Here is a 27264-nt window from a genome sequence, read left to right as displayed (position 1 = left end):
GAAGGAAAAATGAGGTAGTGTTCATGGCTTTATGGACCTCTCAGAAATCTGATGATGGAGAGGAAAAAGCTGACTTGGAATCATTGAGTGTGGCTTTTGTACGTTCTCCCTGATGGTAGCAACAAATCCAGGGTGTGTTCCAGATGATGAGGGTGCTTAGTGATGTTTGCTAGCTTCTTGAGTTACCGAATCTTGAAGACGTCCTCAGTGTTGTGCCCATGATGGAGCTAGCTGAGACTACGTCCCTCTGCAGTCTCTTTCGATCCTGTGCACGGGAGCCCCCATACCAGGCTGTGACGCAAACACTCAGAATGCTCTCCTTACATCTACAGATGTGTAAACACTTTTGTGTAAAACTTTATCGTATTTGCTCACTAAAAGCCCACCCAATCTCAGTAAAAGTCACTCAAACAACCCTTTCCCATTGCACAAAAATGTCCTAACATAACCTGTTAGCTTGTTGATCCCCAATAAAAGATCTAGAAAGCTTTGTATTCTCCATTAATTTATCCTCCAGACTACTATTGCTTCTTTGTTGGTGGATGGATTGAACATTTAGAGCTGTGAAAGGGATGTTAATCCGGTGGGCTGTTTTGACTTGGATATTGTCAAGATTCTTCTTGCTGCTTCTCTCATTCAGGCAAGTGGAGAGCATTCCATTGTGATCCTGACTCATTCCTTGTAGATGGTAGAAAGTCTCTGGGCTTTCAGGAGATGTGTCAGTCACTTTCATGCACCCAGCCTCTGAGCTGCTCTTAACCCTTCTGCTAACGCGGCTGGCCGAGTTAAGTTTTCAGTCAGTGCTGGTGGAAGCCATGATGGCAACTCTACTGGGAAACAAAGGCCAGGTGGTGTAACTCTCCCCATTGCCCAGCTCGTGTTCTATTTGCCACTTGTCACACTTGGCCTGCTTGCTGACTTTGAAATGCTCCGTGTTGATGGTTTGTTCTCACATCCTGTTTGAATGGTCTCTGTTTCTGAGTAAATAGATTGCAGTGAGTATTGACCTAAATCGTCATCCACTTCCAGATCATTAACTGGTACACAGAGATGATGTGATACTCTGGGCATTATTAGCACAACTGCTTTCACAGAGCAAATATCCCTTAGGGAAGTGAAAATGTTTATGTTTTTCTGTCTATTTTTGTAAGAAAGTTACTATTTATATACCAAGAGTAAATAGCACACATTTCATGAAACCTAAAAAAAAATCAATATGGAGAAACTGGATGTAATTACTTTAAAAAATGTCAGTAGATTATTGGGTCTTGCTTCGGGTAAACTAAATGGACGTGACTCTATGTAACTATATGGAGCATGAATAAGTCACTAAATGAAACAGGAATCGAGAGCTAATTTCCAATATCAACAAGTATCAATGCCACTGTACACTTGCTGAAACCACAGCTCTCTAATTGGAACTGTGCTTATTGGATGCTCTTCACGATGGGGCCACCCAAATTGCATCAGTCATTGCCCAGAAGGTCTACATGAAAACATCTAAGCCCAATCAGTCAACTTGCTGGCTGCTCCAGGCCTTAGCAACGCAAGTAGAGTGAGTTTCCTGATTCCAACTGGAAACCACACTGACTCCCAAAGGTCCGTTTGAATGAAACACATTTTACTGCCTCATTTCCCCTCCTAAAAAGGACTTGCGTCAATATAAATCAATCTTGAGTTGTATTTGTCAATAACACAAATGCACAAGAAATTCTGGTAGCAGTTGCAAATGAGGAGAAAGAAATGCACCAATAATTAAGTGCAGCTGCCAGCCATCGAAGTGCCTAAAATAAGCTCTTTGGTTTGGGTTTTTAATTACATGAACACGGAATAGAAAGGAGACAGATATATTCTCTTCAGTGTTCACCCACCACAAATTGGGGAAGACCAGATGTACTTAAATAAATTGTCTCTAGCTCTTCTGTGGTTACATCCTATAGCACTGAGCTCGATTGGTTAGGACCAGACTCACTGACCGAGATATTACTTGAGAAGCAGTATATTGTCTGCTGGCATGTGCCCACTCTTGCTAAGGACTGGAATGGTCATCCAGGATTTCTACTGCTGCCCACTGGGAATTCAGGTGACAGAACAGCCAGGCTGGAAGGGTTTTAATGAATTAATTTTCTCCCAGATTTGGGCATTGCTGTCAAAGTAAGCAGTTGCTGAGTGACCCAAAGAAGGTGCTGATGAGCTGCCTTCTTGAACTGCTCTATTGGAGGGGTTCCAGGATGGCAATGACTTAAACCTGGTGATGAGCCCGAAGCCTTGTCCTTCCTGGTGATGGAGGTTGTGGTGTTGGGAGAAGCCTACATTGCTTCAAAGGTGGCTAGTTAAACTCGCTCTCGTTGAAGATGGTCACTGCCTGGCATTTCTGGAGCACGCCTGCTACTTACCACTCATCAGCTCCTGCAAGAGGTTACAGAGTTTCAGTTTCTGAAGAGTTCTGCAGAATTGAACATTGTACAATCAGTGGATATCACCACTCTGATGTAGGGGAAGTCAATGATGAAGCAGCGGAAGATGGTAGTGTGGTGAACTACATTTACCTGTCTGGACACGCCCCCCCCCCCCCCCCACCGCTGACTGCTTCTGTGGCTCCTCCCACAGACCCCTGTATAAAGGCGATTGGAGGCACTGCTCCTCCCTCAGTCTCCAGGATGTTGTGTGATGGTCTCTTGCTGCTGACTGCTCTCTTCCAGCTAATAAAAGCCTATCTTGCCTCACGTCTCTGAGCGTTATTGATGGTGCATCAGGTAGGGCCTTGGACAGGGGTCACCAACCCTTTTTGCACCATGGACCAGTTTAACATTGACAATATTCTTGCGGACCAGCCGACGGTAGGGGGGAGTGTTAATCACGACTGGAATACAGCGATACACGAAGGGGGTTCCTTATGTCCAGTCTATTCTGCAATTTAGTTTTCTTGGCTCTTAGCACTTGCTTCTGTCCCACTTGTTCACATTTTTTTTCACTCAAAAAACTCAGCGGGTTTGTCTTTAAGTGCAGGGTGCTTGGAGACAAGGTACTGATGCAGTTTTGAGAGCTTCATTGCCTCTTTAGACAGCCTCCGGGCCCGGACTCCAGCCTCCCACCAGCCTTGGCCAGATGCCTTGGCCAGGTGCGGCTGGTCGTGGGTGGGGTGAGAGGACAAGATCAGGGCCAGAGGTCCCCATACCGGGGCCACGGCGGTCGCAATCCGGAGAGAGCGACCGACCGAGTGAGGAGTGAGACAGGGCGTGCGCCCGGCCCCCTTGTAGGTAGGTAGGATCTATCGGCCAACAAAAGTTTGGCTCGAGGGATGACTTTCAGTAGATCGCAGCGAGTTAGCTGCTCTGCTGCTTACGAAACCCTGAGTTAGGCCGTCTGCAAATATTTTAGCACCGGGTTCCCCACGAACATTCGGTGTGCTAAATAGGTTTGGAGGCGGCGCCCATCTGTCCACGCTCCAGGCCAGCAGCATCGGCACTATCCGCTGGCCGTGTGAGACGGCCGGTTACCCGAGGCCAACCAGTGATCCCTGGCGAGAGGGTATCACTGCGCTTAGGCGACAGATGACCTCGCGTGCATTCAACAGTGAGCGTGACAGGTAATGAAGAAAGGTGCAGCTGACTCATATCGTTTCATATTGCCCAATCATATTGTTTCCTCGCGGCCTGGTAGCGCATGCTTTGCGGTCCGGTACCAGTCCGCGGCCCGGTGGTTGGGGTCCGCTGGCCTAGGACACTGCCCTGGCGAAGCTGTAGTGATATTCTGGAATAATTAATGTCCAACATCACAACCATCTACCTTTCTATGAGATCTGGCTGCAACCATCGGACCATTAACTCCCTGACTTCAGTTTTACCTGTGCTTCCCGATGAGGTCAAGGGCAGTCACTCTAAGCTATCCTTTGGGATTCAGTTCTTCGGTCCATGCGTGGTTCAAGAACGTGATGAAGCTGGAGCTGAGTTGTCCTGTTGAAACCCAAACTGGACATCATTGGATAGTTATTGGTAAGGAATTGCTGCTTAATAATGTTGATGCCAGCTCCCATTACTGATTGGGCCGTAACTAGTTGGATTGGATTTGTCCTGACCAATCAGACGTATCTAACCAATTTCCCATATTTTGGAAAGATATCAGTGTATTAACTGCACAGAAACAGCTTGCCAAGAATTCCTGAGCACAGGTCTTCAGTACCACAGCTAGATTATTGTCTGGTCCAATAGTATGATGTCCAATAGACTCTGACAAGAGTAAAGTGCTGGATTTGCGAAGTCAATCCAGGCAGGATTTAAACAGTGAGTGGCAGGGTCATGGGCAGTGTGGTTAACAGAAAGACCTAGAGATTTAAGTACTGCAGATAAAATGCTGAATGTGGTAGACAAGATGATGAAGAAGGTGTACAGCATGCTTGCCTTTATCAATTGTGGCAATGAGTACAAGAGCTGGGATGTCACGATACAGTTGTACAAAATGTTGGTTAGATCGCAGTTGGAGCATTGTATGAAGTTCTAGTTGCCATGATATAGGAAGGGTGTAATTAAGTTAGAGAAAGTGAAGAAAAGATTCACAAAGATATTGCTTATACTGGATGGCTTGAGTTATAAGGGAAGTCTAGATAGGTTGGAACTGTTTTCCTTGGAGGAGGCTGAAAGGTGACCAGATAGAGATTTCTAAATACAATACATAAGGGCATAAATAGGGTAGATAGTGTCTTTTCCTCAAGGTATGGGAGTCTAAAATCAGAGGGCATAAGTGTAAGTGAGGAGGGGAAAATTTCAAAAGGGAACTGAGGGACAAGTTTCTCAACCAGAGGGTACTTGGGTTGGTTCACAGAACAAGCTGCCAGAGGAAATAGTTGCGGTGAGTATAATTATATAATTTCACAACATTTGGCCTGGTCCATGGGGAGGAGAGGTTTAGATGTGTATGGGTCAAACACAGGCAAATAGGAGAAGCTTACAGAGGCATGTTTCTCAGCACGGACAGATTGGGCCAAAGTGCTTGCTTGCTGTTGGACTCTGTGGACCTAATCTTTACATCCATACTACTTACCTGTACCAATCTGATATTCCTTGACTCCCTTAATACCTAAAATCTATTGATCTCTTTTGAATATACTCAGCGACCAAGTCTCCATGGCCTGTTAGGGCCAAGAATTCACTGTTCCTTGGGTGAAGAACATTCTTCTTATCTTAGCCATGAGTAACCAATCCCTTCTTTGTGGAGATTGTGAACCTTATTAAGAACACCTTAGCTGAGGGCGACATCGCCTCCACATCAAACCCCTTAAAAATGTTATAAATCTTAATGAAGTTGCCTCTTATTCTTCTCATCTCTAAAGAATGCTGATCCTTAAACTCTTCACAAGCTTTTGCTGTACTCCCTCTATCATAAATATATTGTTTGTTGCAGACAGCAAACTAGTACATAGTATTCTATATGCATTCTTATTTTCTTACAGTAGGACCCCTATACTCTTGTACTCAAATGGTCGTGCAATAAAAGACAGTATGTTATTTGCCCTTCGGATATTTTCTTGCTGAACCTACATATTAACTCCCATTGATTCATGTACGAAGGTAGACATGAGAGACTGCAGAGAGTTGTGGATCTATGGAATGCTCTGCCTCAGAAGGCAGTGGAGGCCAATTCTCTGGATGCTTTCAAGAAAGAGTTAGACAGAGCTCTTAATGATAGTGGAGTCAAGGGATATGGGGAGAAGGCAGGAACGGGGTACTGATTGTGGATGATCAGTCGTGATCACATTGAATGGCGGTGCTGGCTCGAAGGGCCAAATGGCCTACTCCTGCACCTATTGTCTGTTGCAGCAGCCTCCTCCCAGACTGCACTGTTGCACTGGACTCCATGACTGATCTGTCCTATATCTACACCATGTTGTCTCTCCATCCGTGGCGAGGTGCGACATATCCGGGACCATGATGGTGTAGTATGTTGTCTGTAAGACTGGTTCTGTGGAAGATATCTCTGATTTAATCCCTGGGTTTTTGTGAGATAGTTTTACGAAGTTGATTTATAAGTTTCAGTTAAATTCACTGAAAGAACAGCTCAAAGAAATGACCCCTGGCCCAACAACTACATTTTATTCCATATAGTGACCCTTTCAGAATAGGAGAATTCCAATTTCACTATCATAGTAACGAATTCCAAAGAATTTTAACAACACTTGACTGTCTAAGGGTTTCCCAAGCATCCATTGGAACTGGACAGGGAAAGCAAGGCAAGACCACAGCAGCATTGAGGGGGATGAGGGTTTTACAGACACGTCTGTAAACAAGTGCTGTACCCAACAGCTGCCTTCCTGACTGTGGAGGCACTGTTCTCCGTCGAGTGGTGGTGAGAGGTTGTTTAAGAAACGTTACAACATTTAACTTAGTAAATTTTGCACTTTAGTTTCCGAGCTGTGAAGTAGACCTGCACTTGGCAGCTTTCAACAGAAACATGGAGGTCATCTGGGCTACGGTGCCTAGGGGCTTAGTGGAGATATCGAGATCTTCAGTGAACGGCTGTAGGCTGCTCTACTATGTACATACTGTACCTCCACCTGATATGAGGAAGGCTAAACTGAGGGGCAATATTCAGCGATCAGGTTTCCTTGACAGAGGTTGCCAAGTTGGCTCAGGATGTCCAGTTAGATGGTAGCAGTTTGCACAGGGTCCTACTGGAAAATGAATTTTGTGGTCATGTATTACCAATGGCTGCTGAAGTTACCATTGTCTTCAGCTCATTTGCTTTGGGATCATACCAAACCTCTGGGATCATTTTCGACTTGTACAGTTGGCACAACAGACTGCAGGTGCTGGAATCTGTAGCAACAGGTCATCTGCTGAAGGGACTCAGTAAGTCAGGCAGCATCTGCAGGTAGACAGGAATTGTCAAAGCTTCAGGTCAAAACCCCGCATCAAGACGGAGAGTGGAACGGCGAGGCGGCCGGTTTAAAGAGGGGAAGGGGAGAGGTGAGACAGGAGCCCGAGCTGGCTGAAGGAGTGGAAGATGGCAGGCAGGTGGGGGAGGGGTGCACAGGTGGAGTCGGGATGAAGTGGCGGGTGAATAATTAACAGAGGCAGACAAAGGGTGGGGGGGGGGAAGAAACAGTACTGAGAGGCAGATGGAGCAAGGTGAAGGACGCAGAGTGCGGAGATGGGAGGCAGCAGCTGGAGGGAGATAAGCGGGAACACAAAAGGCTACCAGTGCTGGACTCTGATAAGCAAAGCAGGTGAGAATGGGAACCACCGGGGAGAGGTGAACGGCAGACAGAACCAGAAACAGCTATGGGAGTGGGGCTGGGGTGGTGCCTTGTGTTGAGATGGATGATTATGTTATGTGTGCACGTGACAAGGCCAGTCAGAATGAGCAGGTGCTCAGCATTATGACCTTGACTGACTTCCTGTGGGGTCCTTGAGTGCAGTTATTCATCAGACATTTGACCCTGCTGTAGTCAGCGACCCTCCCGATGATGAAGTGGTCATCGACTGCAAAACACTCCACTCCATCAAAGTGCATTTGTTCTGTGACAACAAGGAGATGCTCAAGGTTCCCAGGGGACTCTTGTGGTCCCCTATTACTGTTTCGTGTCCACTTATCTCGAAGCTGGATTGCTCAGAGACAAGGGAACTTATTCCGGGCTGGGATGCAGCAGGCACACAGTCAGTAAAGCACGGATACAGTTCAAACAAGATCACTTGACAGGCAGCAAGTAAGGCAGCAACACACTGAGCATGTGCAACAGGTGCCCCGATAGACCTGGAGTTGACCTTCAGTATGGGGAGCAGTCTCGCTGTCTTGTGTGGTCTTGCGTGCTCTGCCCTCAAAATCAAATTCAAAAGTGAAAGTCAAGTCAAAGGTAAAATCAAAGCCGAGTTTATTGTCACGCACACAAGTACATTCATGCACAGGTGCAATGTAATCACAGGCATGTAGTACCGCACGAGTAATATTCACAAGAAAAAGACATAAATTAAGCATAATTTATAAACAGATTTTACAAGAAAAAAACCACAACAAGAACAAAATCATCCATTTTAGTGCAAAGTGATCATAGTGGTCACTATGCTGAGGTAGTGGTCAGCGCCGTGCTGGTTGGTTCAAGAACTCAGTGGCTGAAGAGAAGTAGCTGTTTGTGTTCGCTAGTGATGGCTGAAGCAGCAGGAGGCCCAAGCCAGTGGAGTCTCTTGAGAAAAAAGAGTCTCTGAAAGGTTAGCCTTGGTGTTATAAAGCTCACTGCCCCTCTCTTCCTGATGTCAGTTCATTTTTCACTGACTCACTCAGTAAAAGGTCTGAAAGGAGTGTCAACAAGTACTTACGTGAGTCAACAGAACAAAAATTGGGAACTCATCAAAAATGTGTACAACACCTATGTACAGTAGCTACCCTTGGGTGACTCCCAATGTTACTGCTCCACCAGAGAATAAACCCGTGTCTCCAGCTATGGAGGGAGCAGGCTGTCAGGTGTGTGCTATACAGGATGACGTCTCTGTGACAGGTTTGTCTGGGCACTGTAGCCTGCCGCAGATGTCACTTTCAACAAATTATGAGCCTGTATTCCCAGATCTCTTTGTTCTATCACACCCCTCAGTGCCCTACTGCTCACTGTGTAAGGCCTACTCTTGTTGGTCCTACCGAAGTGCAACACCTGACACTTGTCTGCATTAAATTCCATCTGCCATTTGTCACCCCTTTTTTTATGCTGATGCAGATCCTTCTGCAAGCCATGATACCCTTCTTCACTGCCCACTACACAACCAACCCTGGTGTCTTCCACAAATTTGTTGATCGAGTTAACCCCATTATCATCCCAATCATTGATACAGATGACAAACAACAAAGGACCCAGCACTGGTCCCTCCAATAGTCACGGGCCTCCAGTCAGAGAGGCAACAACCTGCTACCACTCTCTGGCTTCTCCCACAAAGCCAATGTCTAATCCAGTTTGCTCCCTCATCCTGAATGCCGAGCGACTGAACATCCTTGACCAACCTCCCATGTGGGACCTTGTCAAATGCCTTGCTAAAGTCCATGTAGACAACATCCACTGCATTGCTTTCATCCACTTTTCTGGTAACCTCCCCAAAAGAATCTATTAAGTTTGGTTAGACATGATCTACTACATACAAAACCATGCTGACTATCCTTAATCAGTCCATATCTATCCAAATACTTATCTATCCAGTCCTTTAGAATACCTTCCAATAACTTTCCCACTCACCAGCCTATAATTTCCTGGTTTGTGTTTAGTTTTTTTCGGACAGTTGAATAACATCCTCCAATCCTCTGGTACCTCTCATGTCACTAAGAATGATTTAAATATCTCTATTAGAGCCGTAGCAATTTCTGCACTTGCATCCATAGGGTCCGAGGGAACACCTCGTCAAGCCCTGGGGATTTATCCACCCTGATTTGCCTCAGGGTAGCAAACACCTCCTCCTCTGTAATCTATACAGTGTCCATGAAGTTGAAATCCACTTTGCCTGACTTCTATAGACTCTGTGTTCCTCTGCTGAGTAAATACAGATACAAAGAATTCACTTAAGATATCCCCAATTTGTTTTGACTCTACACAGGGATTTACATTCTGGTCTTCCAGAGGACCTATTTTGTCCCTGGCAATTCTTTTGTTATTAACGTATCTGTAAAATCCCTTAGGAATCTCCTTCACCTTGTTTGCTACAGCAACCCATACCTACTTTTAGTCTTCCTGATTGCTTTCTTAAGTGTTCTGTTACATTTCTTGTACTCCATAAGTGCCTCATTTGTTCCTACTTGCCTTACCTGCTATGCACCTCCTTTTTTCTCTTAGTCAGGGCCTCAATATTTCTTGAAAAAAGTTCTCTACACTTGTTATTTTTACCTTTTATTCTGATAGGCACATACAAGCTTTGTACTCTCAAAGTTTCACTTTTCAAGGCCTCCCACTTTCCAAAAAAATAGCCTATCCCAATCCACACTGGTCAGATCCTTTCTGATGCCATCAACATTGGCCTTTCTCCAATTTAGAATCTCAACCAGTGGACCAGACCTATTTTTTTGCATATTCACTTTGAAACTACTGGCACTGTGGTCACTGGATGCAAAGTGTTCCCCTACACAAACTTCTGGAGATCTTCAGAGACATTAAAACCCAGGAACTTGCTCACTCTTTCCACTTCTGATCCATCAATGGGACTGGTGTGTGTTCCCTTGTCTTACCCTTTCTGAAGTCCACTGTCAGTTCTTTGGTCTTACTAATGTTGAGTGCAAAGTTGTTGCCGTGACACCACTCATCTGGCTGACATATCCCACTCCTCTCATCACCATCTGAAATTCAACTGAAATAGTTGTGCTATTGTTACAAAACTACTGGATTGTTTTAAAATTCCATTCGATTAACAGGTGTTCTTCAGGAGAGAAGATAAAATGTATTTACCTAGCTTTGACTAATTGTGACTCCAGACCCAACAAAGTAGTTGATTTTTAATTACCTCCTCATCTCAAAGGCAATTAAAGATGTTCGATGCATTCTGCTTTGCCAACAATGTCATTATCCCATGAGCAAATAAGTAAAGAAAATATCAGAAGGCTGATATCCAGAAAACAGGTACTGTACCTCAGTCTCAGGATGAACCATGGTGCAAAAGTCCTGAAATCTGGAATGGGTTTGTCAGTGGGCTTGAAACACAACTCTTGCATTGCTGACAAGGTTCCAGGTTTCATCAGCACTGGGTAGGGGAGTATTTGCATGAAATGTTTCTGGCCCCATGATTTAAAAGGCCACTATAAACATAGAATCTGAGAATGTCTGGAGTGGGAAAGTGGAGGAATGAGATCGCAGGCCGAGCCTCAGTATGGAAACCTTGAAGTGTGCTTCCTGCAGAAATGTTGTAAATGTAGTGTGGAGTTTCTGTACAGCACCGTTCTGGAAACATAATATACTGCGATCAAAAGCCCGAGTTATCTAACTTCAATTTGGGGACAAATGTTGTCTGGAAATTCAAGAAGAGCTCAAACTTTTCAGGATGCTGCTTCAGTTAGACGTATGTTCTATGGAGATGTGAGAGGCAACTCTTTTTAAACACAGAGAGTGGTGGGTGACTGGATTGCGCTGCCTGGGGTGGTAAAAAGGCAAGACCTTTAAGAGACTCTTAGATAGGCACATGAATATGGAAAGAATGGAGGATATAGACACTGCTTAGACAGAAGGGATTAGTTAAATTAAGCATTTAATAAATAGTGTAATTAGCTCGGCACAATACTATGGGCTTAAGGACGTTCTGGTGTTGTACTCTTTTACATTCTATGACGTTCCCTTTTTGATTGGCTGCTGGTGACTAGTGGTGTTCCACACGGATTAGTATGGTGTCTGCTGCCTTTTGATCTGGATGATGGAATTGATTGCTTTGCAGCAAAGTTTGCAGATGATATAACTGAAACCAGGAATCTGCGGAAGGATTGGACAGACTGGGAGAGTGGGCAGAGAAGTGGCAGAAGTAGGACGGTGGTGTATAGCCATGCAGTTTGGTGGCAGGAATAAAGGTGTAGACTATTTTCTAATTGTGGAGCAAATTCAGAAATCAGAGTTGCAAGAGGATTTGGGAGTCCTGGTATAGGATTTACTAAGGATCAAATTGCAGGTTGAGTTGGCGGTGAGGAAGGCAAATGCAATGTTAGCATTCATTTCGAGAAGTCTAGAATATAAAAGCAAGGATGTAATCCAAAGGCTTTATAAGACATTGCTCAAAACAAACTTGGAGTATTTTGAGCAGTATTGGGCCTTATTTCTAAGGAAGCATGTTTTGGCATTTGAGAGGGTCCAGAGGCAATTTATAGGAATGATCCTGAGAATGAAAGGGTTAACACATGAGGAGCATTTACATAGAAAACATAGAAAACCTACAGCTCAATACAGGCCCTTTGACCCACAAAGTTGTGCTGAACATGTCCCTACTTTAGAAATTACTAGGCTTACTCATAGCCATCTATTTTTCTAAGCTCCATATACCTATCCAAAAGTCTCTTAAAAGACCCTATTGTATCCGCCTCCACCACTGTTGCCGGCAGCCATACCACGCACTCACCACACCGAGTAAAAAACTTATCCCTGACATCTCCTCTGTACCTATTCCCCAGCACCTTAAACCTGTGTCCTCTTGTGGCAACCATTTCAGCCCTGGGAAAAAGCCTCTGACTATCCACACGATCAATGCCTCTCATCATCTTATACACCTCTATTAGGTCACTTCTCATCCTCCATCGCTCCAAGGAGAAAAGACCGAGTTCACTCAAACTATTCTCATAAGGCATGCTCCCCAATCCAGGCAACGTCCTTGTAAATTTCCTCTGCGCCCTTTCTATGGCTTCCACGTCCTTCCTGGCCCTGAGTCTGTGCTTGCTGGAGTTTAGAAGAATGGAGGGGGGAGCATATCACTGAAACCTAACAACTATTGAATGACCTAGGCCAGGGGTCGGCAACCTTTACCACTGAAAGAGCCATTTGGACCCGTTTCCCACAGAAACGAAAGCACTGGGAGCCACAAAACCCGTTTGACATTTAAAATGAAATAACACTGCATACAACGTTTTTTTTTGCCTTTATGCTATGTATAAACAAACTATAATGTGTTGCATTTATGAAATCGATGAACTCCTGCAGAGAAAACGAAATTACATTTCTGCATGCAACAAAAACATTTTGATCTCCAAGAAAAAGACGTTGGGTTGAAGGTTACTTTTAAGTAAAATACTCAATGTCTATTTGAGTCCTTCTTGTATTTATGAAAAACGCCGAACTTAAATTGTCCGCCAGCAGCAAACCAAAAATAACGTCAGCCAGCTGTCAACCTGAAAAATAAAGGTACTATTTCACTGAACGATGAAAAATTTGGATATACATAAAATAATAGGCTATTAAAATATTTATCATACTTGGTTAATGGGATTTCTGCTCCTGGACCTCAGTGCACAGCGTCTGCACATCAGGGCTGTATGACGTCACCTTCATCTTTACACAGGATCGCAAGCTGTCATCTGTGAGGCGTGCGCGATGTTTGTTTTTAATAAAGTTCATGTTGGAGAACACCTGCTCACATACATATGTGGATCCAAAGATTGACAGGACTCCAAGCGCATACTTTTTAATGTTTACATAAATGTCGGGGATAGCATTCCATGTTTTGAACACAAGTTTGTCTGGTTTGAGGAGGTTTTCAATATCACTCCATTTGTGATTCTGAGCAAGAATGGCCTTCTGACGGGCAACATCTTCAAGGTCTGCTGTCAAGCATCTAAACTTGGACATCCATATGTCTTTGTCAGCTATGTCGGCCAGTTCCATCTCAAGATCAGGTTGACTCACACCTGTCAATGCAGTCATATTCAGTAGGGATGGATCGATGCTTAGGGGAGTGACCGGGAAGTATAATGTGTTTTTTTTTCCTCTCTGAACTCACATAAGCGTTTCCCAAACGATGTTTGCATTGCGATGATTGCAGAATGTAAATACTCTGAATTTATCATGTCGTGAGCTTGTTTGAACTCTCTCAAATTGGGGAAGTGAGACAATGTGCCTTTCTGTAAATCTCTGGAAAGCACTGTCAACTTGCGCTCGAATGCCAAATCATCCTCCAACATGTGCAGGAATGTGCGCCCTTTCCCCTGAAGAGCTGTGTTCAGCGTGTTCAGGTGCGCTGTCATGTCTACCATGAAGTGTAGCTTTTACAGCCACTCTGGCTGTTCCAGCTCAGGAAAGGTGAGCCCTTTGCTGCCCAGGAAAGTTTTCACTTCTTCCAGACACGCGACAAAGCGTTTCAGCACCTCCCCTCTTGACAGCCACCGGACTTTGTTGTGCAGCAAGAGATCAGAAAATGCGCTTTCCAGCTCGTCCAGTAACAAACGGAATTGACGGTGATTTAAACTTTTTGCCATTATTTTATTGACAATCTGAATGACAACATCCATTACTTCTGTGCATTCCGGAGGAAATGTTTGAGCGCACAGTGCCTCTTGGTGCAAGATGCAGTGAAAAGTCAACAGCTTTCTGTCCAGCGACTTCTGCAGTAAAGCCACAAATCCCTTGTACGATCTTGTCATACTTGGTGCCCCATCAGTAGCTACTGACACCAGGTGGGTGGTCTTTATTCCTTTGGCTCTTAAACAATTCAAGACAGACTCACAGATGTCCTACCCCCATATTTGGCCTTTTAGAGGTATCAACTCAATCATTTCTTCCTGTGGCCCGGCAGAGTTTACATACCGGCAGAAAGCGCTATTTGTTCTATATCACCTTTGTCTTTAGACTCGTCACAGGCAATCAAGTAGGCCACAGCTGAATTGATGTCTTTAATTTACTGTCTTGTGATGTCTTCTGCCATTTTTATGATTCTGTCTTTGACAGTCTTTGCAGAGAGGGACATATCCCTGATTTTCTGCACAATTTCACTCTTGTTTTTAAAGTCCATGAATAGATGTTCTGAAATCTTAATGAAAGATCCTTTTATAAATTCACCATCTGTAAACTGCTTCCCGTGCCTGACTATTTCCTGAGCGGCAACAAAACTAGCATATGTCGTTGATTTTCCAGACTTCATCCACTTCTTGAAATGATTTTTGCTCAGATCAACCTTCCGCATCAGTTCCGAAATGGCTTTTTTTCTCTCATCTCCATCTGGATATTTTTGAGCAAAGGCTGCGTGTTTATTCTGGAAATGTCTTGCGACTTTTGACTTTTTGTTGTTTGCTAGTTTCTCATTGTATATTAAGCATACCGGTAAACCAGTCTCGTCAGCAGTGAAAGCAAATGAATCTGCCCACGTATCATTAAACGTTCTGTTTCCTGCAGTCACTTTTCTTTTTTTAGAATTCCCCATAGTTAGCCGACCTTGGATCGAAAAATTAAAGAAATCGCGCACTGGCGGGTGTCAGGCATTGGCAGTGGTGACGTATATTAATAGTGACAAAAAACACGTTTTATTTAGATTGTACAAGATCACCATAATCTTCAAATTTAAAATTACATTTCAAAAACTAACAAACTAACATAAAATACATTTTAATTAAATACTCATCATTTATTTTCCAAAGCCACAGGGAGCCGCAGCACAGAGATGAAAGTGTCACATGCGGCTCCGGAGCCACGGGTTGCCGACCCCTGACCTAGATAGAGTGCACATGGAGAGGATGTTTTAGTGGGAGGGTCTAGAACCAGAGAGCACAGCTCAGAATAGGAGGACATCCCATTAGCACAGAGATGAGGAGGAATTTCTTCAGTCGTAGAGGGTAGTGAATCTGTGCAATTACTGCCACAGATTATAATGGAGGCGAAGTCATTGGGCATATTTAAAGTAGAGGTTGAAAAGTTCTTGATTAGTAAGGACGTCAAAGGTCACAGGGAGAACGCAGGAGAATTGGGTTGAGAAGGAAAATAAATTAGTCCTAATTGAATGGCAGAGCACACTTGATAGGCTGAATGGCCTAATTCTGCTCCTATATCTTCTGGCCTTACGACTCATCCATTGATTTGTCCATTTGGATTTTTTTATGCCCCTTTCTTTGTCTCTTCTTAAACATAGTGCCCACAATGCAATCCCTCAACACTGAATGGGAAATTAACCCAGTTCTGTGCTTGACTGAAGCACAACTTGAGCCTTATGGGCACAGGGGTTGAAGAACGACTGAGCCAAGGGTGACCTCAGATATTGCTGCTGTTGATAGTGATGACAATGGTGCAATAATGTTGTCTTTCTGTGTGAGCTTTAAGAAGGTTTTTATTGGCAGTATCACAATATGGAGCCTCTCTTTAACCTTGACCTCAGTAAGTAGGAGCCTAAGAGCTGACTACAACAGGATGTTTGTGCTTACAGTCACAACAGTGTGAATAGCAAATAACATCAGACAACCTCACCACAAAATGAACGATGGTAACAAGCTGCCTTTTATTAGCAACTTGCCTGTGGCAAATAGTTTTGTATCAATCCAAAGACCAATTTACATACTTCCAAAACTGAAGCTGAAGACTTAAGCACTTTTCCAATCCAGTGCAAAATTTAAATTGTCATAATGAACAGCAGCTGTGGCTAGAAATGGTTCAGCTGTCTGCCTTATGCAGGCGGCAGTGTGTCAAACTGTATCACTCAGTCAAGTCCTAATTCAATCAAATAAAATGTAACGTTAGCCAAGGTCAATTTGAAAATCATGACCCTTTGTCCGCAGTAAGCTGCAGCTTGGTGTTAATGAGATGTTTATTCAGCAATTCTGCAAATGATCATCAGACACTTTTTAATGTTCATTCTTTTGGGATGTGGGTGTCACTGGATGGCCCACATTCATTATCCATCCCTTGTAGCACATGGGAAAAGCAGTGAGTAGCAGGAGTATATCACATCATCAACCATCATAATAAAATAGACTTTCTGGTCAGGACTGCTGAGGGATCCTGACTGCCATGTTTCGTGAGTGCAACAAGATAACACTTCCACATTGACAGTGGTGATATGCAGGAAGGTGGCAACTCGGGAGGACCTGCAGATGGTTGTGTCACCATATGCCACATCCTTGCTCTTTTTATTTGGTCTATTGCCGTACCATGCAAAGCACTATTGAATCTTAAACTTTTATTCTTATTCTGAAAGGTTAGTAGTTCTATGTCACCTGAATTTATACAAAAACCTTTGATCACACTGGATCTTTAACAGATGCCCTGTTGGGTGTACCAGGGCAACATTTCACATGTCAGTGGGTTTGTGATTCTTGGCGTAGTCCTGTGGACTGTGCAGATGGTGTCATGGTTGCTGGGAGAAGGCCATTGTACTCCTTTGCAAAGGTGCCACAGGTCACCACATGCTCCATCAATGAACCTTGTCTCTTCCTCTACCCTCCTATCTCCACTTCTGAGAAAGAATTGACTAGAAACCATCCACTGCAAACCCACTGATTCCCACAGCCAGCTCCTCCCGCACCCCCAGCGTCCTGTAAGGACTGTGCTCCATTCTCGTAAACTTTGTAGCATCATCTCTGGCAATTTCCTTATCATTTCTTCCAATGTGTTTTGCTTTGTCCACAGTGAGGATTTTCCCAGTGTCAGGGTTGACTGCCCTCACCAATTCTACCTGTTCCATTTCATACACTTTGCTCTTACTCTTTCCCCTCCCTCCTTAAATTATGGTAAGGTTCCCTTTATCCTCTCTTCCCATCTATCTTAAAATATTCCCCATCTTTTCCACCACCAAGAGCATGATACCATCATCTCTTGCCCTCCCTCTTCTCATTCAAAGGGACTTTTACACCAATTCATTCTTCTAAATGAGTTATGGACAGAGATTGAGCAGGTTGGGACTTTATGCACTGGAGTGTAGGTTAATGAAGTGTGAGCTTGTTGAGAGGTATAAAATCACGAGAGGCAAAGACAGGGCAAACATGCACAGTCCTTTTGCCAGGGATGGAGAATCAAGAACTAGAGGGTATAGGTTAGAGCGAGGAGAGATTTAATGGAAAGAGTGATCACATTATGACCAAATTTCTCATACAAATGGAGGGTGCAATAGTTCGATCAAAAACCAGTGTATTAAGCCTAAACAAGGGCGATTACAATGGGATGAGGGAGGATTTGGATAGGATAGACTGGGAACACAGGCTATATGGTGGGATGGTTGAGGAACAGTGGAGAATTTCGAAGAGATTTTTCATGGAGCTCAACAAAAGTATATTCGAGTTAAAACTAAGGGTGGGGAGAGCCAGCCATGGATAGCTAAGGAAATAAAGGAAGGCATCAAACTAAAAGCTCGTGCGTACAAAGTCGGCAAGAGTGGTGGGAAACTGGAAGATTGGTAAAACTTCAAAAAGCAACAAAGAACCACTAAGCGAGCTATAAAGAAAGGGAAGATAAGTTATGAAAATAAACTAGCACAAAATATAAAAACCGAGAGTAAAAGTTTTTATAATTATATAAAGTGGAAAAGAGTGACCAAAGTCAATATAGGTCCTTGGAGGAAGAGAAGGGGAAATTGATATTGGGGAATGGTCGAGCTTTGAATGACTTTTTGGTATTGTTTGTCATGGTGGAGGACACGTCTAACATGCCAAAGAGAGATGTTATGGATACGATGGGAGGTGAGGACCTCGATACAATAACTATCACTACAGAGGTAGTGCTGAGCAAACCTGTGGGCCTGAAGGTAAACAAGTCCCCTGGTCCTGACGGAATGCAGGAAAGAAACGACAGAAGTTACAGTGGTTTTGATGATGATTTGCCAAAATACTCTGGACTCTGGGCAGGTCCCGGCGGATTGGAAGATGGCAAGTGTCACACCACTATTCAAAAAAGAATATAGGCAAAAGACAGATAACTATAGGCTAGTTAGTCTAGCATCTGTAGTTGGGAAAATGCTTGAAGCTGTCATTAAAGAAGAAATAGTGAGGCATCGGGAAAGAAATGGATCCATCAGGCAGACGCAGCATGGATTCAGCAAAGGCAGGTCCTGTTTGACAAGCTTACTGGAGTTCTTTGAGGATATAACAAGTGCAGTGGATAGAAGGGAACAGATGGATGTTATTTACTTGAATTTCCAGAAAGAGCTCAATAAAGTGCCGCATAAAAGACCTGTCCATTAGATAAGGCTGCATAGAGTTGGGGGTGATGTATTAGCATGGGCAAAGAATTGGTTAACCAATAGGAAGCAGGGAGTTGGGAATTAGTTTCTCTTTGGCAATCAGTGGTGAGCGGTGTGCTGCAGGGGTCGGTGCTGGGCCCGCAACTGTTCACGATATACATTAATGATCTGGAAGAGGAGATCGAGTGTAATGTATCTAAGTTTGCTGATGATACTAAATTGAGAGGAAAAGTAAATTGTGCAGAGGATAGGGAGAGTCTGCAGAGAGATATAGATAGGTTAAGTGAGTGGGCAAGGGTCTGGCAGATGGAATACAATGTTGGTAAATGCAAGGTCATCCACTTTGGAAGGAAACATGGAAGATCAGATTATTATTTAAAAGGTAAAAGATGGCAGCATGGTTCTGTGCAGAGGGACTTGGGAGTGCCTCTGCATGAATCACAAAAGGTTGGTCTGCTGGTGCAGCAGGCTATCAAGAAGGCAAATGGGATGTTGGCCTTCAGTGCTAGAGGGATTGAATTTAAGAGCATGGAGGTTATGCTGCAACTGTACAGGGTACTGGGGAGGCCGCATCTGGAGTACTGGGTGCAGATCTGGTCTCCTCACTTGAGGGAGGGTATACTAGCTTTGGAGGCGGTGCAGAGGAGGTTTACCAGGTTGGTTCCAGAGATGAGGGTTTTAGACTATGAGGAGAGATTGAGTCACCTGGGACTGTACTCACTGGAATTCAGAAGGATGAGAGCAGACCTTATAGAAACATATAAAATTATGAAAGGGATAGATGAGATAGAGGCAGGAAAGTTGTTTCCACTGGTAGGTGAGACTAGAACTAAGGGGACATAGCCTCAACATTCTGGGGAGTAAATTTAGGATGGAGATGAGGAGGAACTGCTTTTCCCAAAGAGTGGCGAATCTGTGGAATTCTCTGCCCAATGAAGCAGTGGAGGCTACCTCAGTAAATATATTTAAGACAAGGTTGGTTATATTTTTGCATATTAGGGGAATTAAGGGTTATGGGGGAAAAGGCAGATAGGTGGAGATGAGTCCATGGCCAGATCAGCCATGATCTTATTGAATGTCAGAGCAGGCTCGATGGGACAGATGGCCGACTCCTGCTCCTATTTCTTATGTTCTTATGATCCTGATGGGCATCTTGTTCACTCAGAAGGTGGTCGGTATATAGAACAAGCTGCCAGAGGAAATGGTTGAGGCAGGTACATAACAACATTTAAAATGTTCTTGGATAAATACATTGATAGGAAAAGGTCAGAAGGATTATGGGCCAAACACAGGCAAATGCAGCTAACTTAGACGGGAATGGATGACATAGACTAGGTGGGCCAGAAAGCCTGTTTCTATGCTGTATGACTCCACAGCTCTATGACTCTAAATCTACAACTCTCCTCTCCTCCAATAACATCATCCTCGGTAAAAGATATATCCAAATTTCTATCTATTCCTCTCGATTGTCCAGGCCCCTTCTTCTAGGGGAAAAGCACCTTCTTGGAACAACTTTCAATATAGTGTATCCCATTCACTGATCATATTGGTATCTACAATGAGCATGGTAAATGCAGGTTAGGTAACTGGTCAGGGCTACACCCCACAAGTGTAAAGCCTGAACTTGTCGTCCTGAGCTGGCATAATTCTCCATCACACTTCCACTCTAATCTGACTGTCCTTAGCTGATGATTTGGGTCATCCTCTGACCCAAGATTGTTCAAAGTTTTCACTAAGTGATTCTTCTATTCCCATTTGCATGTCTTGTGATTGTGATCTAGTAAGCAGCAAGTCTGCAGTCTATGACAAACCACCCTTCTTGGTCTTGCTCTTTCCCTGTTTCTAATTCCAGTTAAAACGAAGACCTGTCGATTGGAAACATTAGCTTTATTTCTCTCTCCAAAGATGCTGCCTGACTTGTTAACTATTTCCAGAACTTATTATCAGGATTTACATTTTTATATTTTTTATTGCAATCACAAGCTCCTGTATGGGACTGTATATCGCAGCGTGCAATGATGTCTAGGATATACCCAGGTCGAAATTAATTGGATTTCTAGTGAAATGAGACCACAGAAAAAATTACATATAATTCAAGTGGAACGTCTGGAGACAATTCAGCATCTTACTGCTGTTATGGCGAATATGATGCAAAGAGTTTAATCTTGCATCATACCTGCCGGCACACTTCACTAAAAATTGCCCAATATTAACCTCTGTTCCTCATTATTATTACTCCCTTTAATTAATTAAGATTTATGTGGATTGCCTGACTGGATTAATGCCTGTAGTGGTGGGTGGTAGCACAGACTTTGGGGGAGAGATTGCTGAATTGTGTTAAGATTGGTAAAGTAAATCTCTAGCCAAAGCACTGTGTGATTATCAGTGTAAGGGAGTGCATTAATAGTAACAGAAGCAGCCAATAACAGGGAAGGGTTGCTAGAGCTGGAACTAGCCTTAAACCAATAATAAAACGAAAGATGTACTAGAAGATCAGTCAAAGTGGAATTAGAATGGCCTTTTCTCCTTGGAGCAACAGACAATGAGAGGTGACCTGATAGAGGTGTATAAGATGATGAGAGGCATTGATCATGTGGATAGTCAGAGGCTTTTTCCCAGGGCTGAAATGGTTGCCACAAGAGGACACAGGTTTAAGGTGCTTGTGAGTAGGTACAGAGGAGATGTCAGGGGTAAGTTTTTTTACACAGAGAGTGGTGAGTGTGTGGAATGAACTGCCGGCAACGGTGGTGGAGGCGGATATGATAGGGTCTTTTAAAAGACTTTTGGATAGATACATGGAGCTTTGAAAAATAGAGGGCTATGGGTAACCCTAGGTAATTTCTAAGGTAGGGACATGTTCGGCACAACTTTGTGGGCTGAAGGGCCCATATTGTGCTGTAGGATTTCTATGTTTCTATTAGAACCACATCTTCACAACTGGATGATAGCCTTTGTAGGGAGAAACACAGGAGAAGCTGGTAAGCAGTGGATGATCAGGGAGTGTACATTGTCGTTTTGCCTGACTCTGCTATAAGTGAAGTGAAAACCAATTGACTTCCTTTTAAGGTCAGCTGTAGGCCTGAAGAAGTTATTATTGCCCTAGTTGTTATTAGGGTTAAAATGCAGGCATGAGGATTCTTGAAGACCCATATCTCTTCTAGCTGACCCTCTGAACATTTTGAAGTTATGGGATTTACATCCAGTGGTCACTTTATTGGCTACATCGGCTCACTAATGCAAATGAACTAATCAGCCAATCAGAGGCAGAACCTCAATGCATAAAAGCATGCAGGCATGGTCAAGAGGTTCAGTTGTTTTTCAGACCAAACATCAGAATGGGGAAGAAATGTGATCTAAGTGACTTTGACCCCACAATCAGGGTGGTCTGAGTATCTCAGAAACTACGGATGTCCAAGGGTTTGCACACACAACAGTCTCTAGAGTTTACAGAGAAAAGTGTGAAAAACAAAAAAAAATCCAGTGATTGGCAGTTCTGTGGGCAAAAACATTTACAGTCACTACCATTACTTTATCACGTTTACTGTCACCTCCACCATCACTTTCACCTGTGATTGTTGCTGTTCCTTTCACTGTATCAGTCACCACTGCAAAGGGCACTATACTGGCATTTGACATTGTCACATCACTCTCTGTTAATTGCCACTGTCACGACCATTGTGATGGCATTACTATTTTCAGCATCAGCTTCACTGTAAGAAAAGCCTAGTCCCTCAATTGTACAGTCCTGAAGTGAACTGACTCTTTCTCACTCTTTCTGCAGGTTATACCAACCAGATCAACACAAGCTGAAGGCTGAATGACTATCACTTTACAAAGTTTAAATCGTTCTGCTGTGCTGACCCAGTCTCTTTGCTTCGATGATTTCTTCCACCTGCTTCCTGAGAAACGCATGTGGCACTGGCGCTCTCATCAATATTCTCCTCTCCTTAAAGGCTGGTATACAATATTATTGTTGTTACAAAGTAAATGTGCAGGCATTTTAACAAAATTCTGTATATCATTATCACATTGTTGTCACGGTCACTCTCTCCCACTCTCTAATCACACGGTCACACCCACTAACTTCTCTAACACCTTCTTGAAAACTTATACTTCCTCTAATTTCCAGTCACTTTATACACTGTACCAAAGCCACCCCAAATCTCCCTCCTAACCCCTCTGGCAAAACTCCTTTCATTACTGTGTCCCTATGTCCCTTTAGTACCCCCTCAGTCTCTCAGATCTGACAATTCCATTACCCTCACCCACACTTACTCTAAACAATAGATTGCATTAAAGGGCCCTTGATAAATACCTATTTTGGTTTCTTTCATCTATTACATACACTCAGTGGACACTATTCGGTATACCTTCTTATTAATGCAAATATCCAATCATATGGCAGTAACTCAATGCATAAAAACATACAGACATGGTCAAGAGGTTCAGTTGTTGTTCAGACCAAACATCAGAATGGGGAAGAAATGTGATCTAAGTGACCTTGACCATGGAATGATTGTTGGTGCCAGACGGGGTGGTTTGAGTATCTCAAAAACTGCTCATCTCCGGCGATTTTCACGCACAACAGTCTCTAGAGTCTCTATGGAAAATGGTGTAAAGATAAGCAAAAAAAAAATCCAGTCAGCAGCAGTTTTGTGGGTGAAAATGCCTCGTTAATGAGAGAGATCAGATGAGAATGGCCAGACTGGTTCAATCTGACAGGAAGGCAACAGTAACTCAAATAACCACACACATTACAACAGTAGTGTGCAGAGGAGCATCTCTGAACACGCGAAATGTCGAAGCTTGAAGTGGATGAGCTGCAGCGGCAGAAGACCATGAGCATATACTCAGGGGCCACTTCATTAGGTACGGGAGGTATCTAATAAAGTGGCCACTGACTGTAAGTGGATTGAATTTGAGATGACATCTCTCAATCCATTAGAGTCCAGAAAATGTTGACAATCTTAATTTCAGATAACTGAGTTACACACACTGCTCAAATGATCAGTTGGGTTCTAAGTAAAGCCTACTGTTGGTGTAACTAGACTATAAACATATCCGTCTTCAGTGAAGGAGTACTCATCATCCAGCCAATGCGGATCTAACAAAATGCAAATTTCATATACTCCAGCCCTTACTTGAAGGTAAGCAGTTATCAAGGGTTGGCCCTGAATGTTCTGTTGCTCAGAGTACAGGTACGAGAATCCTGAACCTATCAGCAGGTTCTCAACAGATTTCCTCATGTTTAGATTGCTAAACGATGAACTACATTATAAGCACAAGAAATACTGCAAATGCTGGAAATCCAAAATAACACATATGAAATGCTGGAGGAACTCAGCAGGTCAGGCAGCAGCCATGGAAAAAAATAGACAGTTGACGTTTTGGGCCAAGACTTGAAGGGGAAGATGCCAGAATAAATAGGTGGAGGAGAGCTAGTTAGAAGGTGACAGGTGAAGCCATGTGGGTAGGAAAGCTCAAGGGCTGAAGAAGAAGGAATTTCATGAGAGATGAGAGTGGACCAAAGGAGAAAGGGAAGGAGGAGGGGACCCAGGGGGTAGCGATGGGTAGGTAAGAAGAGGTGAAAGGCCAGAGCAGTGAATAGAAGAAAAGGGGAGAGGGAGGGAATTTTTTTTTAAACTGGAAAGAGAAATCCATATTTTTGCCTTCAGGTTGGAGGCTACCTAAGCAGAATATAAGGTGTTGCTCCGCTACCCTGATGGTGGCCTCATTGTGGATCAAGAGGAGGCCACAAACTGAAAAGTGGGAAGGGAAATGGGAATCGGAATTAAAATGTTTGGCCACTGGGAAGTTCCACTTGTGGCAGATGGTGCGGAGGTCCTCGATGAAGCAGTCCCCCAACTTATGTCAGGTCTCACCAGTGTAGAGGAGGCCACATCGGGAGCACCAGGCACAATGGACAACCCCAGCAGATTCACAGGTGAAGTGGTACCTCACCTGGAAGGACTGAATAGAGGTGAGGGAGGAGGTGAATGGGCAGGTGTAGCACTTTGGCCACTTGCAGAGAGAAGTGCCGGGAGGAAGATTAGTGGGGGAGGACGGATTGACAAGGAACTCACAGGGGAAGCGCTCCCTGTGGAAAGCAGAGGGGGGGGAGATAAAGGGATGTTTAGTGGTAGGATCCCTTTGGAGATGGCAGCAGCTGATGGGGTGGTAGATAAGGACAAGAGGAACTCTATCACTGTTAAGATGGTTGGAAGATGGGGTGAGCGCAGACATCCAGGAAATGGAGGAAATGCAGGTGAGGGCAGCATCAATGGTGGAGGAAGGAAAATCCCATTCTTTGAAGAAGGAGAACACATCTCTGATGTCCTGGAAAGGAAAGCGGCATCCTAGGAACAGATGCAGTGAAGATGAAGTAACTGAGAAAAGGAAATAGCATTTTCTATAGGAGACAGGGCAGGAATAAGTATAGTCAAGATAACCATGGGAATCAGTAGGTTTATAAAAGATGTTGGTTGACAATTTGTCTCCAGAGATGGAGACAGAGAGATTGAGTAAGGAGAGGGAGGTGTCAGAAATGGACCAAGAGAACTTAAGGGCAGGGTGAAAGTTGGAGGCAAAGGTGATGAAATTGATGAGCTCAGCATGGGTGCATGAAGCATCACCAGTGCAGTCGTTAACGGAGTGGAGGAAGAGTTGGGGAGCATTACCAGGGAGGGCTTGTTCTACATAGACTATTCTACATAGTCAACGAAGAAGCAGGCATAGCTGGGGCCCATGTGCGTGCCATAGCTGTCCCTTGAGTCTCACGAAAGAGGGAAAAGCCAAAGAAAAAATCATTGAGTGTGAGGAACCATTTGTTCCAGGCAGAGGAAGGTGGTGGTGGAGGAGAATTGGTTGGTTCCTTCGTTAAGAAAGATGTGGAGAGCTTTGAGGCCTTCTTGATGGGTGATAGAGGTGTATAGGGACTGAATATCCATGGTGAAAATGAGGCGGTCAGGGCCAGGGAATTTAAAATTATTGAGGATATCAAGAACATGAGAGATGTCACAGAGGTAGGTGGGAAGGGACTAGACCAGTGGAACCGAAGTATGAGGACCTGGGGCAGGGGCAGGAGCAGGAGCAGGCAGACCAACTCAAACAGTCAGACTTGTGGATCTTGGGTAGGAGGTAGAAGTGAGCAATGTGGGGTAAAGTAAGTATGCATTAGTTGTAATAGAAGGGTTTTGTTCCCTATACACAGTTTATGGACAGCTGATCTAACTAGCATATGTTATTGCAAGCTCCACTGATGGTTGAGTTGCATGATACACAACAGCCAAAGGTCACAGTGTCTATCCCAGGTCATCCATTTACGATGTCATCGCAATCACAAACTTTTGGGCAAGAACTCATTCAAGATGATGCCTTCAGCAGTGTAATTTTCAGGTCTGCATTGAAATATCAATCTAGGTTTTTTTTTTGTTCAGGATTCTGAAATGGGACTTGAACCAACTGCTTTCTGTCTGTGGCGGGAGTACTGTTTGCACAGTGAATGCTGACACAGTTAATATGTGCAGCGAGACCTTAACCTGAACATAATCCAGAATGTGCGGCTGTTGGGAGAGAGCAAGCTGAAGATCAGCCAGTCCAGTTGGCCCACCACATGGAGAATGGTGCCTTTGGACAAAGCTGCCCAACCCCTTGGGATAAGGTCCAACCAATGCACAAGGCTTTCAAGAAGGAAACCAAAGAAAATAGGGCAAAGTAAACACTCTTCCAAGAAGACAGCTTCTTTCAGTGTACTACAAGCCAGAGGGATCTGGTATATCTCAGCCACATTCTTATTGGAGAAAGGCTAATTTGTCATCCATTATCACTCTGACAACTTAATAAGGTTTATGTCAGCATTTGGACAAGATGAAGGCCCAACTGTACATTCCCTGGAAAGTTCAATCATTTGGATTCAATTTATATGTCTGCTTTGTTAACAAGGGACTATCTTGTGAAACCTTTGAATGAAGATAAATATTTACCAAGAATTACTAACTAAGGGGAACGGTAGGTGATTATGCCAACACTCAGTGCCAAGGAATTGTGGTGTCTTGGTCTGCTCTTAGTATCCATTCTGCAGTAAGTTTTTACCATTCTAAACCTCAAAAAGCCCAACCTGGGCTCGTGTGCTCACTCTATAATGGCTGGTCAAGATCCTGAATTGGGACAAACAGGATGCAAGTGAATGACTGAGGGGGGCAGCGGAAAGGCTCGGTAGGAAAACTGCTTTAAGAAGGCAGCTGAACATGTCTGTTTTCTTTCCTTCACTCTATTAGTTCCTTGTATCCAGGACTCGAAGACAGACAATATTAGACCGACAGAGACTGCCAAAGAAGTCTGAAGCTGCCAGTACTACTGGATCCCAATGAGTTGATTATCAGAAAACAAGACTGATTAGAATTGGCCACCTATCTTCACTCTCTTTATCCACAGCACCAGATTAATTGGACCAGCACGCAAACCAGTCATCAGCCCTTTGAGTTAAGTTAATAACTTAATCCATGAATCTCTACATAAAACATAGAACAGTACAGCACAGGAACAAGCCCTCTGGCCTACAATGTTGCGTCCAACTAATTAAACACCTAACTAAACTAGTCCCTTCTGCCTACACAAGGCCCAAATTCTGCATTATAATGTGTCTGTCCAAAAGCCTCTTAAATGCCTGTATTGTACTTGCCTC

At 43.9% G+C, this 27264-nt stretch overlaps 1 long non-coding RNA gene across 6 annotated transcripts in view; it reads left to right on the top strand.

The window, feature by feature from the left end:
* LOC132385238 (uncharacterized) overlaps positions 1-27264 on the top strand; it is a 237053-nt gene that overhangs the window by 117780 nt on the left and 92009 nt on the right. For 4 of the 6 annotated variants that reach the window (XR_009509114.1, XR_009509117.1, XR_009509116.1 and 1 more), the window contains one exon: positions 22363-22538. This is a non-coding gene — a long non-coding RNA (uncharacterized LOC132385238). Of the gene's footprint in view, positions 1-22107; positions 22539-27264 lie in introns of those variants that run through there. The other 2 variants (XR_009509113.1, XR_009509118.1) reach the window with 1 other exon arrangement.

The sequence above is a fragment of the Hypanus sabinus genome, chromosome X2, assembly GCF_030144855.1.
Source record: "Hypanus sabinus isolate sHypSab1 chromosome X2, sHypSab1.hap1, whole genome shotgun sequence".
NCBI lineage: Eukaryota > Metazoa > Chordata > Chondrichthyes > Myliobatiformes > Dasyatidae > Hypanus > Hypanus sabinus.
The sequence above is the reverse complement of the archived record's forward strand: the minus strand, read 5'-3'. Positions and strand labels throughout refer to the sequence as shown.